The sequence below is a fragment of the Nipponia nippon genome, unplaced genomic scaffold (assembly GCF_047370975.1).
Source record: "Nipponia nippon isolate SJK-2023a ecotype South Korea unplaced genomic scaffold, ASM4737097v1 scaffold_1, whole genome shotgun sequence".
Taxonomy (NCBI): Eukaryota; Metazoa; Chordata; class Aves; order Pelecaniformes; family Threskiornithidae; genus Nipponia; species Nipponia nippon.
The window spans coordinates 8,021,501-8,043,463 of NW_028262290.1; the positions used below are offsets into that span (position 1 = coordinate 8,021,501).

General features: G+C 42.1%; 1 long non-coding RNA gene across 1 annotated transcript in view; it reads left to right on the top strand.

Moving 5' to 3' along the window:
- Positions 1-17,525, top strand: part of LOC148057237 (uncharacterized) — a 65,727-nt gene extending 48,202 nt beyond the window's left edge. The window contains exons 4-5 of the long non-coding RNA XR_015699292.1: positions 1,829-1,949; positions 16,458-17,525. This is a non-coding gene — a long non-coding RNA (uncharacterized LOC148057237). The remainder of the gene's footprint in view (positions 1-1,828; positions 1,950-16,457) is intronic.
- The last annotated feature ends 4,438 nt before the right edge of the window (positions 17,526-21,963 follow it).

Genomic DNA, 21,963 nt, shown 5'->3' on the forward strand with positions numbered 1-21,963 from the left:
TAACATTTTCTATTTGAGGACTTTAAGCAAGTTGCAGTCTACAAACTGGCATTGTCTTCCAGTGTTCCAAAGCTGTGCTACTACAAAGCCTGGTAAACCCACACTCCCTAATGTGTGCAAGGTCCTGTCTCAGAGGTCCTGCCATAATGCTGCAGCCACACTTGACTCAGTTTTATTGCATATTTCACAGTCAGGAAAACCGATGCATAGAGAAGTTTGTGACTCGCACGTAGGCAGTGTAAAGTCACTAAAAAAGATGGGAATTTCCATTCACTTCCCTCAGTGCCATTCTCTACATTTTAATTTTATTTTAATTCACTTTTTTTCCTTTCAAAAATATTTCCTTTTGGAAATTTTGGTTCCAAAAAAGAGAGGAAATCGTGCCCTGATGTCATTGGCATTTTATGATTTTTTTTTCCAAAACGAAATTCTCATTAGCTCATCTAATTTCTATAAATATTTTATTTTATCTTAATGGAATCATATATTTCAAAGGAAAATTATTCTATCCCATGTCTTCTGATTTTCACTGTACTAATTATAAAGATGTTTATTCTAGGCTATTATAAAAAGAACTTTGTGGAGTTTTACTGTAACATTTTCACAGACCGCTTAATGCCAGAAGCAGGTAACTATAATGGGGAAGTTCTTACTGACCACATTTGCCACTGCAGCCTCCTTATTATATTATTTGCATAAGAAAGGGGATACGAGCTGCTTTGATTTTTTAACAGGTGTCCAAACCTTGCCTGAAGTAGGAAGTCTTAATTTGTGTGAAATCTTGGAGCCTTATTTCCCATACAGAGACATGCACAGCTCTGGCCACGTAGCTGTCGCCAGCGCCGACGGGGGCTCTGTGAATCACATAGGCCCCCACAGTGAGCTGAGAACGAATTTTCCCCAAGCTGCCTCTTTGAAGTGCTGCTCGAGTGCAGCCTTCACAGGCCATGAGCGAGCTGACATTTTGTGCAGCTCCTGTTTTGCAAGCGGGCTCAAAATAACAGCAAAAGAAGACCTTTGACGCTGACTGATATTGCATGTAACTAGATATAGTTCTAAAAATGTAGAGTTTTTATTGGCACGAATTGGGAGGAGGAGAGGAAAGCCAGAAATATTTAATTAAGAAAAGCATAGGTATTCATTTAATACGTGATTTGCCACGTGAAACCGCATGTGAAAGAACATTGCTTGTTTGGCTGAGCTCAATCCTGAAACAGTTTGCTATAACATTTACTGTTAAATCACTACTGGATTATCTTTACTACTTAAAGAAAAGTTAAAATCCACTTGCTTTACCTCAGGGTAATTAGCTTGAGGGCTGTGAGGTTGAACTCAGTATGTTCGTCTCATAAAACTAGTGTCCTCTTCCAAATTTTCTCTTCTGTATGTTGAAGCTGTTACTGTTCCTAGCCAAAAATTACTTCCTCTCCACCCCCATTTCAGCACTGTTATATCCTCTTCAACCAAAACTAGCTAAAATAACTCTAATCACCTATTTTTACTGTTTGAGTTAGGGAGTGTTCACAGGACTCATTTTGCTAGCAGAGCTGAAGGGCTTGCAGAAAGGGAAAAGGAAAAGAGAGTTAACAAATTCAGAGGGCAAAATAGCAGCTGAACATAATAAAGTCATCAACTGGTAGAGGTGTTTGCAGACTGAGGATCTATGGCCTAAAATGACTGTTTTGTCTGGGGATATTTTTTTGTTGTTGGGGTTTTGTTTTGGTTTTTACTGCAGGAATACTTCTAATTGTTAATACAATTGAGAAAGAGACTTAAGAAAGAAAACTAAGTCCTATGTTTTTTTCATTCCCTGTTGGGTTTCTGGAAGAAGCAGTTCATGGCAAACAAGGAAGACAAACCTGAAACCTCTGCTGCATCCTGCCTCCTATTTAAGAAGATGTGTGATTCTACATATAAAGAGAAATCCAGCAACTTGCCATCTGTCCTTGGTAAGTCACATAAGCTAAACTTTTCACAATTTAATGTCTAAAACTAATCCTTTAATCCATATTTAGGTTCCTGTAATGAACTCGTCTTAAATGTTATCTGCAGGTGCTCAGACATACTGAAAAATTGATAAAGTATATACTTATTCTTACTTAAGGCACCTGAATTTGAATTTTTTGGCCGTAATGACTTCTCCTTGGTATTAATGAAGACTTTCATACATTGAAGGGTTCTTCTGATGTTTGTATAGAAATTTTAAATCATACTTCTCTGTGACTGCTGATCATTATGCTTCAAGCACCAAAAGAAGTCCAAAGTAAAGGAAGTAAATTTAAGAATTTACAGGAAGTAAATTCTACCACTTTTTTTTTCCTATCCTGTGATAGGCAATTTTAGTCAATTTTTTTTTTTTTTTCAATGTTTGGAGGAGCCTCCCTCCTCCCATTAGCTCCGTATGGGGCTGGGTGATGCTTATGTTTAACACAGAGAGAGACTTGCTCGAAGTCAGGGCGGGGGGGTGGTGAGCACAAGCCTTGTTTACATACAGATTCTGGCTGAACGAAAAGGAAAACAAGTTCATCCCAACTGTTAAGGTTAATGAATTTAACTCTTTGTTCTCTGCCCTTGGGATTACAGCTACAGGGAAACCATTTTCTTAGAAACCTAAGCTTTTTAACAAGCTCTGATTAGTTCAGAAGAAGAGGCCATAGATTCCCACCTGTCTAAGCTATTAATGGTCCAAAAGCTCTGGCCTCCTTTCCCCAGGTGCCTCCAGCTCCCTCTTCCCAAAGTTACTGGATTGTCTTCCTTAAAGGGAGGAGTAACTGTGGGCTTTCAACATTGCCTAGTAAGTGAAAGACAAAAGGGGAAACAGGACTGTAAAGCAGGAAACAAGGAATAAACGTGTGTTGATTTCTTTTATCAGACCTTTGCTCAAGGTTTCTTCCTTCAATTTGTATTACAAAGGCACCATCCTGACTAGCCCTGTCGGGTAACGTAGGATAAATAATAACAGATTTGGTACTAATTTTCCATGGAATGTTGCACAGGATTTGCCAGAAGGGTGTATTTTGGGGTAGGAAGGGCCAAGTAAAATTTCGGAGGCTGCACTCCCGAGTGCTGCCCATTATCTCTTTCCCCAGGGTCGAGCCATAGCACTAGCAGCTGAAGGACTGGCATGTCACAAGCTTTTGTCTCTGGAACAGGATTTCCCCAAGTGACTGATAACAGGCTCAGTCTATTCCACGGAGGATGTATTCAGAGCCTGCCCTGATACATTTATTATAAACAAAAGCCAAAGAATGTTAAATTTTGTCTCTAACAAAATGTTATTCTGGCTATTCAGATAAAACAGGTTTGGCTTGGGGTTTTTTAGATGCAGAGCTGCCTTTGCTGTAGGAAATCTCACATATTAAGGAAAGATCAATACCACAGCTAATGGCCTAAGGTATCAAAAAACCTCACCGGAGGAAATGAGAATGTTGTCTGGAAACCAGATGATGATAATCCTCAGGATAAATGGATTTAGAGATTTCCGAAGCTGTTTTAATAAACAGAGGGCAGACTTAGGCAGTTATTTCAACAAGTTCCTTTACAAAAGAGAAAGAGATTGCCATTTTCCTGTTTGGTTTTAGTCTTGACATTGATGAGTCTCAGGGAATGTTTGCTAACCTCTTAGATGCAGAACAGACCTTTTAATAAAGCACCCTCTTCTTCTTCACAGAGAAACCTTATGCTGGTTGTTTTGTCTTGCAAATGTTGTCCTTGCACATGCTATTGGCAGAGGTTGGCAGAGAGCCATCAGTTTCCCTGGGGTCGAGGAAAAGCAAGTGGAAAACTTGTAAAGGACTCAAGGCAGAGCTCAGACAAGTACAACAAAGCAGAGATCACCTGATTCTGCTCTTAGTTTCGTGGCTGTGAAAGAGAAGGCATCCAGAGAAGAGCAGTGTTCAGTGTGGTCAGTAGGACCATAAAAACAACCCTACTACTGCCTAAGGCTAGAGGTTCATCTAGTCCACCTAGCCCCATTCGTCTTCTGTCTTACCACCCCTGCAACCACCTCTTTTCCAAGCTGGTGATTGGTAGTCTAGGTCATCTCCTCCTGTGAAAGCTATTTCATGACTTAGTTCATAAGTGTTATATTTCTAGTTGTACTGCTTCCTCTATAAGGATAAAAACCACATACAGCATCCAAGACCTGGGTGTTCGTGGTATTTTTGCAGCCACTTACAAACATGCTCTGTGTCGCTCTCTGTTCTTCCCCATATGTTTTTGACTGCTGCAGAGCACTGAGCTTATATGTTTCATTTTCTTCCTCTTTGGATAGAAGCATATGATCTACTTTACAGGACTTTAATGTGTTACAGTGTGTCAGCTAAGCTCCCATAACTGACCATATGCAGAGCCAGACCAACAAAAAGGTAAAACACCTAAGTCTAAACTACCATAAGTGTCAAAGCAGTTTACTTTGCAGTCAGAGCAGGGTCAGCTATGCCCATTCAACTGATTTGCACTAACTCACTGAGCCATTGCAACACAAACACATTTGAGGGGATCTGTTTTAAAAATGGAAGGTCTGCTCTTGCCTGGGGCAAGTATTGCAGGGTTGACTTTGACTCATTTCAGTTTCAGATATACAGAAATCCCCACCAGGATTGCAGCTCTGAACTGAACAGCTCCATGCTGTGACTGCCTCCTAGCCACCAGCTTTTACCAGGTCTCCCTTGAAATGCACAGGGAGCAAGCTGCAGATATGGGATTTATTTCTGGAAGTGCACCCTGCCCTGTGTCCTCCATTCTTTCGTCTCCTATCATATGGCAAAAACATTGACATCCAGGAAAAACTGCAGTTAGGAAGCAGTCCACAGCTGGATCTTCAGTAGTGGCAGTGGGTACTTGGGAGAGGGCTGTATCACAGGGTTGCAGAAAAAGTCAGTTTGGAAGGGACCTGTGGAGGTTTCTAGTCCAACCTCCTGCTCAAAGAAAGTCCAGGAAGAGGAGATTACTCCAGGCCTTGTTCAGTCAAGTTTTGAATATCTCAAAGGATGGAGATCCCACTGTATTTTGGGGACCCTTTTTTACCACTCCTATAGTGATTTCATGCTCCCCTCCCTTACACTGAGACAGCATTTCCTGTGTTGCAAGTAAAATTGGTTTCCTTTTTCTTCTATTGCTGTGCATCTTTAAGAAGAGTCTGGCTGTGTCTTCTTTACACACCCTCCCGTTTCATAGTTAGATAGCCTGCCCTTCCTCAGGCTGAAGAAACCCACTTCTCTCAGTCTATCCTGCCATGTCCTGTGCCCCAGCTGCTGACCCACATGGAGCCCCTCTGCTAGACTCACCCCAATTTGTCAATGCCTTTTTTTGTGCCTGTGCCAGTGCCCATACTGAACTCCCTAAGCTGTCTTGCAAGTATGAAATAGAAGAGAATAACCCTTTTCCTTGACCTACTGTCTACTTTCTGGCTTTCTGTGCAGCTGGCTTTTGCTGCAAGGACGTGTTGCAGATTCACAATGAACTCATCATCCACCACAGCTGCAGCTGTTTTCTGCATGTCCTGTTCTGTATGGATAGCTCTGGAAGGAGCAGCATCTTCCTGACACACACCCACACCCCCACACCCACACCCCCACACACACCCACACCCACACACACCCTGTGCCCAACTGCTGTCTACCCATGTGTATCCAAAAAATGTCACACCAACTACTCACACGTTGAGGATGTCCTGGATTCTCTGCATGCCACAGACACTCTGTGGTGTGTACATACACCCACCCAGTCATGAAGCAGAGAAGGCATCGATTTGGTCTCCCTTCACTTCCAGAAGAGGACACCTGGCCAACACAGCAGGAAATGGGCATTGATGAACCTGAGCATGTCTTTCTGAAAGACACGCAGCCTTGGGTGGGGGTCTGGTGAAGACTGGAAAAAGAATACACCACTCAAAGGATCATATACACTTCATATGAAGTCTGATACATAAAACTTGATTTTGGTTCCATGTCATCTTCAAAACACCTTGGTTTTGTTTGTTTGTTTGTTTGTTTTTAAAGAAGTGATAAATTTAAAAGGAAAAGGTGGCCTATTGGATAACAGCAGCTTTCCCTGATTATAGCTCCACAAAGGCACCCTAAGATTGACTAACTCAGTTGTATTAAAAAAAAAAAAAAATCACTGAGAAGTTGGCTTCTCAGACCTTTCCATTTTATTAAATCTTTTCTGGCCTTTGTCACCACTTTCCAATGAATTTTCATTTTTTAGCATGACAGAATGCTAAGAAAAATTTCCCTGAAGCTTTTTCTGTCCATTCTAAATATTTATCACTCAAAACCATGTGTCATTTTTAAGGAATGTTTGCCAGTCTTGATTAAGGGGAGAGAGCAAATAGTCTTGGAATGGTCTTTCTAGGTTTATCCTTACAATCTTTCTTTTTTTATTCATTTTGTTTGAAAGAGTTGAGCCTCAGTACAATTGATTTCCCAGCTCCCTCGAGTTGGTTCCAATGTTGCTGACAACAGAAAAATTGAATGATTTGTTGACTGTATCCATAGATGCAGCAATCCTCACTCCATGTAGAAGTTTCACAATATCTTGCAACTTAAAGCTGGTATTTTCTGCTCTCTGCTCAGGCACGAGAAGGCTGAAAAGATCAGTATTAAAATAAATAAATAAATAAATAAATAAATAAATAAATAAATAAATAAATGAAAAAGCCTCAACAGCCTGTAGGCTGTATCTGTGGGAATGAGGGGACGCAGAGTTAAGAATGAGCAGTTGGGGCAATGTGTTGTAGAAATCTCTTAGCTTGAGCTACACCCTTGCATTTACTTGCTGGACATGGTTCGGCCCTGATGTTTTCCACGTGTATCACATCCTGCTGCCTACGTGGCTACAGGGGCAGTAATAACCCGTCCCTCTCTGTCCCATAGGAGATTGCTTTCATCAGCCACCATTTCTCTCAAACAATTAACGTGATGTTAAACTCAGAGCAATTACACCTTGCCCTACTTAGCTTCACATCTATTTTCCCTGTTTGAGAGTTGCAGAAAAGCCTTTGTGCCTGAAAGCTTGCCTGCTTTTTTCCCGGTGTCTCTGTTGGTCTCATAAATGGTATTACTTCTCTACACTAACTTTTCCTTTTGTACATCCTTAAAACTTTGTACTTGTAAGAATACTATTACTACAATATGTTATTGTGTCTATTGTATTTCTGACTGAGCTGTAAATTCAAGGATCTTATAGTCATTAAAAATCCCCCAACACTTCTCACAAAAATAGGAATGTTAGTCCAGATTCCCTGGCCCAGCGAGCACAATCTTTACATGATGTTTCAGCTGAATTGTAGCTCCCTTTACGTTCTGTTGTAACTGTGGGTTGTTAAACAGCTGCCATGATTCTCCCTGCTGCCCCAAGAGATTGAGCTGCAAATGAATTATAGATATAATACAAGCAGTCTTACACATGCATTACCCAAAGCCTCTTACATGGGTCAGAATCATACAGTTATTGTCCTGTCAGATCTTTGGAATGAAAATCCATGGACTTTGTGAGACGATTCCAGTGTATTGATTGATATAAAGGAGACTGAGAATCTTTGACTTGAGATAAAAAGATGTCAGACTTCTTGATTTACGATCAGCAAAACTTGAGTGTTGCACAGAGTGCTTTTAATTGATTTTATCAATGTACCTCTCTGTGTATGTATATGTGTGCACCAGATGTACATATGCAAAGTGTTATGATGTATAGATTGTACATATGTGTGTGTCCATATATAATAACTGTGTGATGACTATGTGGCAGGACCATAAAAGCCCACACACACTGGGGGGGCTGGCTGCTGGGTCTGGGGGCCAGCTCGTGGCCCTGCCTGGCCATGCCGTGCTGTGTCTCACCCTGGATCCCCTCACTGTGCCTGATCCTGAACCTCACCCACAGGCTGACATCCCAGCCTGGACTTGGCCCATTCCCATTCCCAGGGAGGTGCTGGATGTTCGGGGCTGGGGCTTCCCCCCGCTGCTTCCAAAGCCTGCCCTGCTCCTGGCTGGAGGGTGGTGGTGGGATGGGGTCTGCCTCTGAGGTCCTGCCCTGCTGCCCCAGGAGGGCCCTCATGGTCCCCAGCCCCAAAGAGCAGCCAACCCACTCTGGACCCTGACACTGGGCCTGTTAGGAAAATAGTAGAAATAGAAAATGGGTAGGAATAGAATTTAGACTAGACTAGACTAGACTAGACTAGACTAGAAAATTCTAAGTTCTCACATGGAAGGAAAAAAAGAGCAGGGGGGAGAGAGAGAGAGAAGGGGAAGAGGGAGGAGAAAGAGGGAACAGGGGAAGAGGGAAAGAAGGAGAGAAAAAAGGAGAGAAGGAGAAAAAGAGAGAAAGAGCTACAGAAACGTGCAGTGTGAATGTCTTCTTATAACTACACTTAAGGGTAGACTCCTCCAAAAGAAGAAAAAAGGGGATGACAGTTAGGACTGAAGCTTGGACTCCATCCAGAGGCTGAATTGACTTTGTCAGCCCTGTCCTATTTTGACCTTCCCATTTTTCAAGGGTAATTAAACACACCAGCTTTGGTTTGGATCTTGCTTCAACTAGTGATTCACCTCCACTGACAAGGTAAAGAGCTACACAGGAGAGGTCCAAACCAGTTGCCCAAAAAGCCATGTACATATTGGTCTTATTTTATGCGAATATATTGCCACCAAGTAATTAGCAATAAAAATACTGTGCAAGAACTGTGTATGCCATTAAGATTGAGTAATTTGGTCTTTAACCCATCTAGCAGCTACTGCAAGATGCACTAAGTGACTGAAACCCATATATCTCATTATAATAAATATTTTATAGACCACATCTCAGCCCAAATCACCTTCTATGACATTGTTTTTAAAGCCACTGACAGGTGACAGGGTGTTTTCTGTGACTGGTAATTGGGAAGCAAATCTTCCATTGCCGTGTTAAAATGAACCCATATTGATAACAACCAAGCGTTTTCATTTGATCCATGTCAAATGTCAACAGTGAAATAAACTGGTGACCCTGCTTCAATTTCTGTAGGTCAGAACACAAAAGACCACTTCTTCCCCATCATGGGTGCCTTTTCACCATTTTTCACCCTCGGGCTGATGCCTACTTGTGAAAAAACTCTCACAGTGGACATCCTGCTATATTTGTTTTGTGGAGAGACAGAAGACTTTGCTATTTAAGGCTGTAAATCTGGCATTTTCATAAGTGCTGAAATTCACACCTTCGCATTTCTTGCTAGATCCGTGCTATATAAGGTGAACAAAAGTTAACCATGCTGCTGGTATTTGCAGTAGTCCTTCATCTCACTCCTTTCGGGACTGTTCCCATGTACATAAGTACCCTTCATCTCTGACGTCTGAAGCTAGCTCCTTATCCATTCTTTACGTGGCTGTGAGTGACAAAGCATCAAAGAAAGCTTCCTAACTGTGAAATTTATTAGACAGGAGAGCAGAGTCCTCTGGGGGAAGTGTTGGAACAAAACTCCATCAGAGGAGGTTTTAGAGCTACAGGGGATAAAACGTTGTTGGGGGGAGATATAGTGTTAAATTACAGTCCTGCAGTGACAGGAATTGAGTGGGTACTTAAAACTACTTTTTCATCCCCCAAAATAGGGCAGGGAATGGGAAGAGCCTTCCCAGCTTATCAAGTGGGGTCCTCTGCCATCATGCTATATGACTTTTTTCATTAATTAATTGCATGCTCCATCTTTAAATTATTCAGGATTCTCTCCAGCCCCCCCAAGGAGGGCGGTGTCTGAGTGATTAAAGCATCTGGGTCATTCATTCAAGTACCTCTGCAGACATGAGTAGAAGGCCATGCTTGATCCTCTTATAAATGGGTCACAACTATTCAGACAAGAGACTGAAAGGCAACCTAAAGTGATGCTAGCCAGGCCATTTCCATTTGTGCAAATTTAACATGCCTGATGCAATTGATCTCCTGAGCTCCTAGGAAAAAGTGAGGCTGTTTTCTTCAAAAGTAATAGATCTGTTTGTACAATTATAGCTCAGTTGAAGCCAATCCATGACCAGAAGACTATCCCAGAGTCTCACTATCCTCATGGCTAAAAACTTTCTTCTACTTCTCAACTTAAATTTATTCATTCTCAATATTCTTTTGTTCTCTGCACAAAATTTTTCTTTAGCTGAAACCACTCTTGCTCTTCACTGGTGTGTAGCCCAGTGCCCATATACAGATTGCAGCCATGTTCTCTCATCCTTAATTCTGTTAAAATTAACAAGCCAGACTGTCTTGGTGTAAGACAGGCACTTCCATTTCCCAGATCACTGTTAGGGAGAAAGTAATGAACAGGGAATGATTGTTCATCATTTTCTTAAAAACAGGAATTAGTGACATTAGAGGAAATAACAAGGATCATTTTCTAAGAAGCAAAAGGTGATAGTTTTCCCACATCTTGTGACTGCAGAAGTCCCTGCTGCCGCAGAGGTGCTGAAAGTTCGCATTGGTTCAGAAAGCAAACTGCAAGCAAAGTGAGCAAAAGAAGGTATGGGAGGAAATCCAGTAGAGGAAAAAGTTGTCTGAAGATATTAAATGTAAAGATAATGCCTCTTGCTCAGGAAGCCTTTAAATTGAAATTTGCTGAAGACTGACAGTGTTTTGGGGAACTATTATACATGCTTATACTTTCTTACACTCTTTGTTAAGCTTTTACTCTTGGTCACCATCAGAGACAAGCTATTGCACTGCATATGCCTTTAGTTCGATTCTTTATGGCTTTTCTTATCATAACTAATAGCTTTTCACTGAATCTGACCCAGTTTGAGTGGATTCTTGCAGAAGCATAACTAGCAGCATGGCAGTCATTATTCCAGATGAGTTTTCACAGAGTCTAATACAGGGCTATTCCTTTATACAATACAGGCTTACGTTTTGACTCAGTTTTCCTGTGATCCGTCACTGTGTCTACCTCTTTCTCCTGCCAAGTCATGTCCCCAGCCATTGCAGAACTCCTTATCAGCCCAAAGCGTGTGACTTTGCACTTTGAACTGCTGAATTTCATCCCACTGCTGCTTCTCCTGCACTTATGATCGTTTCAGTTTCCCTGTATGATATTTCAACCTTCTTTGAAGTGATCATACCTGCCACTTCTGTGTGATCAGCAGATGTTAGTTAATTTGTATGACACTCTGGTAGTATCCTCATGAGGTCTACCATGGTGATGGCGTGTCACCATTGCTCACACCCTCTGCCACCATGCTCAGACACAACACAGGCAACAAGCAAAACTGTATTTCACTGGAAAATTATAATTAGTCAAAAGTAAAAGCCTGTGATGGCAACAAATAGGTTTCCTTTAAGAATATAGTAGGAGAAATTGCTCTGATCTGGGGAGTCCCAGTCCTTCTCCTGAAGATAAAGCTGGTATTTGTAACCTAGGCTTCCTATTTCAGAGGGAAATCCGATTTTCATCCATGTTTTCCTCTGTATTTTTTGTGTGAAATTTTGCACGTTGTTAGTTTTGTCTTAGTGAAGGTCAATTGTTGGAACCTCAGATTTTCATAGAACACAAAACTCATTTCACATCTGATTTTACTACTTCCTAAACAAGTTGAAGAAGGATTTTTCATTACTGTACATAAAAAGATGCCTTATAAAAAGCAAAGCAACTGTGGCTTATTTTATAGCATTTGTATTATTTTTAAAGCACCCTCTACCCAACCTTCCAGCTGATTTCCAGTCTCCTATTTTTGAATCTATAACTCTAATAAAATCCTAACTTTCCCCATACTTTCCCATTGTGTCCTTCAAAACTATCATTAACCACATGCCTGAATTACTTTTTGTTCAAAAGAATTCATCATAAAATGACAAGTTAAGCCCAATCAGTCAGTCTTTGTTCCCTCAAAGGCCTACAGCTGTTGTTAAGTAACATCCCTTGTCACACTTTAGATGGCCCAACAGGCTGGAAAAAAAAAACCAAAAAATACTTTTTATAACTACAACGATAAACAAAATCTGCTCTAATGCTACTCTAATTGACTTCGGAGTCTAACACAACCCTTGGATTGACCTCTTTCTGGGCAAACATAACAACCAGAGCCATTATTAAAGTACCAGCCCAGGCTTAAATCCACACACAGATTTCCAGCTGAACATTAAATAACAGTTGGTCTTTGAAAACTGGGCGCTACAGTCTTCAATCGGCTTCTGTCCCTCATCAGCTTTACAACACCGGGGAAATAAAGGACAAGAATTGCCTGGACACATGATGTTAGACAGGTGGAAAGCTGACCTATGCTTTCAAGGGCTGCTGCCCTATTAGCCAGGGTATCAGCATTAAGACTTTAAAACCCGTTGTCACTCACAGGAGTTCAAAGATGTTTCTTTTATTCCCACAGAGTTTTTTTACAGTGTGCTTTGCCTGCCATTTAAATGTTTTCACTCTGGATTTATTGCTTATTTTATCTGGTGTGCAGCGTTAGCTGCTGATTTTTGCAATTTGAGTTTCTTAGATTGTTAAAGCAGCCACAAATTTTTGTGCTGTATGTTATCCCAGTGAACGTAAAATGTGTGATATTTCAGCTACGGTAGGATTGGTAGTAATGAGACCATACATTTAAAAAGAGTAGTATTAACTTTTAATCCTCATACAACCCTTTGAGGAAGATTCGCTAAACCGAAAAGCATCATCTCATGTTTCAATAAGACATCTTAAATATTCGTTCTCTTCTGAAATCAATTTAAGAATTAAATATGTTAAAGGACCAAACTGCAAGTTCCAGTTTCTCATAACCATTTGCCATTACTAGCTGTTCCTTGCAGATATTGGCCCTGAGATAGACAGTCATGAGGGATTTGAGATTAGGGGAACATGTACAATAGTTTCTTCTTTGCTTGCTACCAGAGTTTTTTCATCCCGTAGCACTGAAAGAGGCTCCTGAGATAGAATCACTGTTTGCTTTCTGTATCTCAGACTAGCTCAATCAGGTCACTCAAATATGAAAAGCTCTCCTAACAAGAGGCTTATTAAAGGCAAAGGTAGAAGACAGCACATGCGCAAGGACGGGGACAAAGTGGAATCCGACCGGCAGTGGCTGGAGGTCCTTCAGTAGGGAAGGACACCACCCTGCATTACAACGCTGAGTTTTCCCATGAGGCGTGAGCCCTTCACTCTTGGGTGTCTGGGAGGTAACTGTGATCATGCAGGCAGCTGCTGAGACCTCAGGCTCTCTCCAGCCACAGTGCGGCAGGCACTTCTGTTCATGCAGTGCCCCAGCAAAAGGTGTAAGAACACAGCTCTAGTGTGTATGATATTGCCCTATTGATTACAAGCACCTCCAAGGTAGTTCCCTTTTACGTTGATCAGAGAGACTTTTTGAACCAGTGCAGCATTGCCTCCACTTTCTAAGCTTTTGATTGACATCTCATTCATGAAAATGAGTTCATCCATCTAGGCAAAATTTGCTGAAGACACAGATGGGTAGGCACACAGATGTGTCTATCCAGCAGCCATGGATGGTATGAAGTCTCAGCTTCTCTGTGGGGTACTTATTTATGCAAGGAGTTTGTCAAAGGCACAATTATCCCTCTTCATTGCATGACATGGTGCAACCAAGACCTGAGGAAAGGGTCTGGGAGAGAAAATTCTGCTCTGCTCAATCCTGTGCTTCTGCAAGTGACCTGCCTTAAAATACACAAATTGCTGCTGCTGAGGTCTATTCTGTACACAGTTTTGGGCTGAATAGGGCTCAATAAATTGAGAATTTCCCAGACTGTGTCTGGGTGCCAACTAGATGGAGAGGAGACTTGGGACAGGAATCCCGTATTACACAGACAAAGACACATAGGCTTGGACCCTCTGCTACAACTGCTGGAGATTTTTAAAACAATTGATACTTTACTAAAACAAACAAACAAAAATGGAAGTAATATGCTTTTGAACTTTCTTATATATGAGATAGAGAAAAAATATTGCACAGAGCATCACTATAGCAGACCTTTGTAGGATCATTTTTTTCGAATTATCTTCTTATTTGGAAATCTTCATTTGTCAGTTCTGGATCTTTTTGTGGGAAACCAGGTGGGATGTGTGTGTGGGGGGGGGAAACAGCTGTTAACCTGTGACATGGAAAACTCACATTCAGCTCTACATTTTTGCCTGGGCCTCTTCTATCCAAAACAGCCCTCACCAGATTATGACAGGGTATTCTGGGTTTACTTACACTTCTTTTCATGACAAAAATCCTTTCTCAAAATAGATTAAAGAACATAGAAAAATACAGGTTGGAAGAGACCTCTGGGTTTTATTTAGTCCTGTTTAAAGCTCAGTTCCTCAGACTGGAATATTTATCTTTTTTAGTCCCCCAGGGATAAAAAAAAAAAAGAGGGCGAAATTCCTTTTTCTCCTGTTCTTTGCTTGCTTTGAAATTTGAGTGAGCATCTAGCACTCATTAGTCAAGAAACTTTGACTTCATGAACTCTGGCTTGGATTCAACTCCTGAACCCTCAGCAAAGAATATCCACAAGCCCAGAAATCATGGACAATAACCCTAAGAAGATCTTTTTTCCTAACAGCTCCTGGCCAAAATCTTCTTCAGCAAAAGAGTTGCTTAGAAATGCCACACTACGTTCAATCACATTTAAGAACAGGAATCAGCTAGCAGCCTCCTTGCTTTTACCAAACGTGTACGCAGTTCCTGTTGAACAGACTTTATAAACCTAGGCAAAATAACAACCTTGAATTCAGGAGAACAACTATTTCCATTAATCACTGTAATAAAAAAAAATGCAAACTTGGCAACACAGTTTCACTCAAATGCCTCCTCAATGCACACTGTCAACTCCACCCCCAGTATTACTCAGACACTATTATTTTCACCATTACAGTGTCTCTTAAACAGGTACCTCCTGTATTGCCTCACAAAGGCAACTAATGAATCAAAGTAGGAATGTTCTTGAAACAGGTCTTCTAAATGAAACATTAGCTTAGAGCTAGCTCAGAGGGCATTGTTGGACTGCTTTGGGCTAGAAGTTAACCTCCTGTTTGGAAAAATATAAGAACAAAATATCATAAATAAGCCTTTAATTTGGGTTTAATGGAGGCCGTCATTGTAGGCTGCTGCATTCATCTATTAAAGAGAAACTTAAGGAGATTTGAAATGGGGTCAATTCTGCTGTCATATAGTTAATAAAAGTGAATAATTGTTTACTTATAAATTATATTCCGTGTGGAATTGGCATCTAACAATGAAAGCTCAGCTAGGTCATTAGCTATTGGCTTCAGAGATCAATTGGCATTTTAATAAATATTTTAATTGATGCATCTCCAGTGGCGGATGACTACCTAGTCATCCAAAAATGCAAAGTCTTGCTCACTTTACATGAAGAAAGTAAATGCACATCTGAGGGTAAACTCTGAAACCAGCATCCTGAACACGTTTTTTGCAACTCCCATTGCCTGACACATGAAAACAAAACAAGCTACGTGAAATCCACCTCTTTGAAGAACTAAGCACATTCAGTCCTTTCTAACCTAAGTGACCCCTGACAGCAATCACAGTCTTCTGGAAGGAGACTCACTAGCTTCAGAGTCACCTTCCTCATCTTTTCCATTCCTTGAAGGATTCTTCTGGTTCAAGGGAAGTTTCATAAGTTTCAATAGTATTGCCACTAGATCTGCTGTTATCACTCTGAGCAGTAATGCAGGCAAATATAGTCACTGCAAAAATAGAAAAATAATTCCTACTTGCATCTCATGCTTATCAAATCTCATCATGGCATACTGTGATTAATCTCCTGCAGACAGTTTCTTTAATTCTCATTTAAGGATAAATATCTGTATTTCTTCCTAGTAAATAAATAAGCCCTTGCACCACCTCACTTGTGACACAAATGAAAAATGATAAGCCATGAACTGGTAACATATAGTTTTATTTCTCTCCAGATCAGACATTTCAGAAATCCCGTGGCAGATGAGCTGACCATTCTCACTCTGTATTTTGTTTGGCACTTAGAGCTTATGCACAGGTTAGTTTTCAAAGTCTTTTGATCACATTTTAAGGAACAGGTCTAAAGCTGTTTCTGGACATACAGGTCTTGACGCCTAGGGTGTTGTTTTTAATAAATATCTTCCTGCAATTAGCCTGTCTCCCTCATCTATTACTGCTCTTGAGTAGAAAGCATGAAATTTGCCAGAGTTCCTACACGCTTGCATATTTGCAGTCCCTCACATGAACATTTCAAGTAAAATGGGGGAAGGAGGGGTGCAGCCAGAGAGAGAAACTCATTCCTGCAGTTGCTTTTGGTATTCAGAAAAGTGCACTGGGCTGATCTTCTGGGGACAATGGTTAATGTTGTTGTCTATGTCTTATGCCTAACCACGGTCTCTTTCTTCAGGAAGCTGAAATTAAGAATTTCTTTGGTCTCCTGCTCCTCCCTGCTTACTTATTATGTTTCATTAATAAAACATAATATTGCATAGTATTACTCCAGCAGTAAAACTCACTTCTCTCTTCTCCTAGCCCATGTTTTGTCACAGCTATGCTGCCTTTCCAAATGAACATGCCAGATCTATGGGATTCTCTCTGCTGTCTGTAACTCCTGTTCTGATTGCTTGACCTCAGAGCCAGGCGATGAATGTAAGTATCCTGACACCCACTTACAACGAGCTCTTCCAAAGAAGCTGTTTAAGCCACTGACAAAATGAGTCACTAGACCATCATCAGGATGCCGGCTGCAGGGAATGAATGCAACAAACTGCTTCTACTAGTTACCATTTTAGTTCAGGTCAGGATCATGGGTGAAGCCTGAGATGAAACGGTGAAGAGCAGCATGTATGATGATGTACAGGTACAAAGGTGACAGAGAGGAGGAACCTCCCTACAGTCACTCTGAGAAGTACAGCACAGCCTCACTCTGGAGGGGTCTGGAGGACGGAGGTCTAAGAGGCTCTGCCCCATCTCCTAGTATGGTTTAACAGTGACTTTATTCTTGAAGTCACTGAACCAGTGATTTCAAGAATAAAGTCACTGGTTCAGTTCCAGCCCTACTGAGGAGAAATTAGGAGCTATTCTGATGGTTGCATGGTGGTGCAATACAGGCGGTCACATGAGAGCTGGTTTCCTTGTCATCTTCAAATCTGTGGTGCAAAATATGGCACTGAGTCTTCCTGAAAACTCAAAGAGGAAGAGAAATAAAGTTGGGAGCTTCTACCCTCTGTCCTTTTCCCTACCTCCCCTTCCCCTGAGAAAGCCTTCTCTGAGCTGAGGCATCCTTGGAGCTATCAAAAAGGTTTACTTAACGAAGGACCTTAACGAAGGACTTTTTGTCAGGTAGTCACACCAGGCATAATATTTTCTTTAATAATATATGCAGACATGCCAGTTGGAAATGCCACAAAAACTGCACAACAGTTGAGTGAGTTACTCGCGCAGCCTGGGGCCCTGCTCTGAGCCGTGCCTCTGGCTGCCAGCCCAGGTAAGGATTTGGTCCTGGGTGTTGAATGATTCTGTTGATACCAGCCATAACACCAGGAAGCAATTGCTGGTTTAGCATGCTTTCTGCCTCATGTTAAGGCACTGTCTGTAGCATTGCACAGCCTATGGAAATGTTTTCTCTGTATCATAGTTTCATGTATCTTTTATTAAATTTTTCCAGAAAATAAAATAAAGGTATTGTCATTTGCTGTGAAAAAATCCGGGTAAGAAATGCATCCTGGGTTTGATTTTTATTTCACGTTATTTTTCTTTCCTTTTAACAACCAGGAGGAACAGTAGCCATGTAAGTTCAGCTCCTCTGCTCTCCTGTAATCTACCCTTTGATGTAACTAACCGGCAAAAACATATTTCTAATCAAATATAGTCTCCCATCCTTAATCAGCTCAGCTTTAAAATGCAGATCAATGAGATAAGAAAGAGCTGATTTAATTAGCCCAACCTCAGCAATGTTACAGCATATTCTCATTTAAAGAAATAATGGGGAGCAAGAGGAAAGAAATTCATCATCATGAAAAGACTGGGGAAGGCAGAGGAAAGCAGGATATTTCCTATGTTAGCAAAGGGTGATTTTCACTCTGGCTAAAGAGCCAGCACATACTTTATGAGGCATTTAAATAACACTCAGGCCTTGCGCTTTGTCCTTTAGCCTAAGGATGAATTTCTTTCGCTAAGTAGCAAAACCACTGGAAGTCATCATTCTTGGGTTTAATTGATGAGCCAGAGACAGCTTCCACCACTTGGTGAATAAAGAAGAGGAAATATGGCAGGTAGGAGCACAGGCAATAATGCACATTTACATAGCTGCTTGCGAAAACTCACCCACATGCACTTTACACATCATGTGCCTGGTCAGGCACTCTTAATGGAGAGGCAGTGTGCTTTATTGGGAGCAGCATAGGGTGTGCTTCCTCACCTTTCTGTTGCCTTACTGTGTGTCCACAGGCAAGTCACTTCACCCCTTGCATTTTTGGCGGGGGGCGGGGGTTGTGTTTCGGTTTGTTTTGCTTTGCTTTCTTCCTCCTTCTCATTTGGATTTGGAATTTCCTGCAGGGCAAACCTCTTCCTTCCCCGACGGTGCAGGTACCCTCCAGAATGGGAACCCTGGCACAACTGCAGCTCCCAGGTATTTCTGTACTCAAAGAGCAAAACAAGTGCAATTTGTCAGCTTTATCTTCCTCCTTTGAGGCTTCAAAGCAGCAGACCACTACCTTATCTCCACCAGCCATGTGTAACCTAACTCCAAGTGCTCCTCCATCCCCCTGGAGCATGGGACTCACTGGATCAGATTAGCCCAGGTTTGGTTGACCAGAGTGGAGAAATGGTGCCACCTCCACACAGAGCACCCAGTATACTTCCATGGCCACAGCAATCTTGCAGAGGCCTCAAAAAGAAGAAAATCAGACCTGTAAATGTCCAACAAGGGTTTTCAGATGGTCTCCAACAGTGGAGCTGGGCTCAGGACCTGAACCTTTGTGTGGTAGACCTCAACATTCACCCTGTTGCAAAGTCAGGCCCAATCCACACAGATCAGGGTATGTCAGCTCCTAATATGAGTGCTAATTCCAGGGATGAAGTTCAACTTCATGCCTATCCATCATTAGGAATAGAGCTAGCTTGTGACATCCACACTTGGCAGCCACTGCCTGGGAGATAATTTCTCATTGCTGAGGGGAAGACAACAGGGGTAGCTTAGAGCTCTTCTCTTCCCTGTATTCTTCTCCTCCCCTCCAACAGGTTTGTCTCCCAGATAATAACTCAATCTTTTCATGAAGATTAGACCAGCTATACCAACTCTGTGGTTTCATGATAAAGGTTTGCACAAAAGATATTGAGACATGCATGAAGGTTTATTACCTGGGTCCGTAGCTGATGGCGTTCATCAACCTTAAAGGTGAAAGCTAGTTTTGAGGGAATATAAAACCACAAAAGTACAGGAGAGAGAGAAAGGGGAAAGAGAAAACTGTTACAGTCAGTCCATCCCAGCCCCTCTCGGCCGCTCCTCCCCCCTCACACCTCTCCCTGCTCCAGCACAGGCCCTTCCCTGGGCTGCAGGCCTTCAGGGACAACCTGCTCCCGCCTGGGCTCTCCACGGCCACAGCTCCTGCAGGAAAGATCCCCCTGCTGCGGCCTGGGGCCCTCCCCGGGCTGCAGGCTGGGGCTCTGCTCCAGCGGGGGCTCTGCAGGGCTGCAGGGGATCCCTGCTGCGGGCCTGCAGCCCCTCCTGCCCTCCTCCTCCTCCGCCCTCAGGCTCCCTCTGCTGCTGCTCCCTCCTTGGCTTCCTCCTTCTCTGCCTGGGCCACCTTTGGCCCTTTCGGCAACCTGTTTTCCCCCCCGGGGCCCCCAGCTTGGCTGAGGGGCTCAGCTGTGTCCTGTGGTGGGGCCCCTGGAGCCGGCTGGGACCAGCTGTGTCCGGCACGGGGCAGCCCCAGCCTCTCCTCACAGAGGCCGCCCTGCAGCGCCTCCGCCAGCAACACCCCACACACTTCCCTTTGGCTGCTTGTGCGTACAAAGCTGTTTGTTCTGACTAGTGCAGCTTGGTGCAGCAGGCAGGTCACTGGGTCCCTGAACATGAACTGGGAGCTGCAACCACAATTCCAGAAAACAGGGGGAGGAAGGGGTGAGTCTCACGCTGGTGGTCATCATCTTCTCATGAGAAACCACCATAAAATCACTGTTGGGGATTTCATGGGCAAGGCCATGAGAATAGCAGCAGGGAAACAACAGTGCAAGAATAACAAGGAGGGTGAAAGACATCCCAGAGGCTCTGAGAAATGCTGCTCCAGCAGCTGGGGGAAAGGTGCAGAGCTGCGAGGGGAAACTGGGCTGCGGAGCTGAAGACCTTCAGTGATGCAAAAGGCCAAGGCATCTCAGCACTGTGGAGTTTGGCAATAGCACGGGCTTAAGGCAGTCGCCCCCCGACTTCGTCCAGCAGCTTGCCTCTACGTTATATGAGCCTGAAGTACATGGGGCCAGGCTGTGAATCCTGCCAAGAGGCACTGCATTTGTTCCTCCAGATAGCCACCTTTAGTTCCAGATCTTAGATTCAAGTCACCAAATAGCATCTTGGACACCTGAAGAAAAATCAGCTTCTCCTTTCAAAGCCTTGAAATGAAGCTTTCCATCAGTGACTCCTCATCATCGAGAAATCTGCAGAATAACACTCACCCCATCCTTAGCACCTGAAGTCTGCACGTCCCTCCATTTAGAGGATGCACAATGCTTTTGTTAATTAGAGCCTTAGTTTAATATGAGCTGTCAAAGTTCACTTAACTTCAATTAATTGTTTCTCCTGAGCTTAATTTCTTTAGTTAAGTATTGATTAATCATTGCTTAATTATGCTGGAGTCTCACTGGGTGATATTTCAGTCGCACACTGGGTGATATTTCAGTCGCACACTGCAGCAATGCATTGCTTTCTAAAAATACTCTGGGAATCATCAGATATCTTATGCATTGCTATTATTGGGATGACTTTTAATATTTATCTTTTCATCCCTTATGTTCCAAAGTGTATATTTAACATGTTGTGTTTAATTCCACTGGTTTACAACTCATTTTTCTCTATGAGGGTAGGTTTTAGACCAGAGTTTTGCATTGCATAGTGTGGGGAAAAAGGGCTTAGCATCTGGCATCCAGCATCCTGTCCCAGGAGGAGGGGATTAAGGAACACAAGTCAATGGTCTTTACTATGGCAGTATACCAACACATTTAAACAACCAAAATATTGATGGTATGTTTTTTTCTTTGTACCTTTTAAGTGGCACACAATATTGATTCGAATACTATCTGTATTTCCTCAAAACTACAACATTAGACCTCATCTTATGAAGATGGCTTTCAGACCAAGGCATCTCCAGTCTGAAATCTCAGTCTGTTCTGAAATATCAGGAAGATAAAACTATGAAGTTCTCCACCTCTCTGTAGTATCTCAACAGCACTGTAATGTCAGGTTGGATTGCAAGTATATTAATTCTCACAGATAAGTAAAATAACTGTTACCGAGGTCTCTCTTGAATTTAGATATTTACCAAATCATATATTAAGTTTTATCTGTAGTGAGAAATTAATCAATTTTTTTTCCCCAGCAATAATTGCACTGGAGTACATTTATACATATAATTTTACTACTCATGGAAGCGTTTTTTCTTATTTTTCTAAATGAGAAAGAGTCACTCCCCAGAGAACACTTCTTGGCTTGCCACAGTTCTATCACAGTCAAGGGTTAACTTTCTCTCTTTGGTACTTGTTCACTTTTTCAGAGATCTCTAAACCTACTACTACTAAAATTTCATTTTGAACATGTACTATGCTATAGGAGTACTAAGCATTATTTACTACTGTCATCCCAGATGCTCAAATGAGTACTGGTAGGAATATGCTATAAAGAGAGTCATCAAAATGACATCCTTTTCTACTACATTTCACCTACTTGGGGATGTAAACATCTGGCACCTTGGGAATGCACATCTTTGCTATGTGAAAGACAAGATAAACTGGTAAAAACACTGATTATTACATAGATCATGAAAAA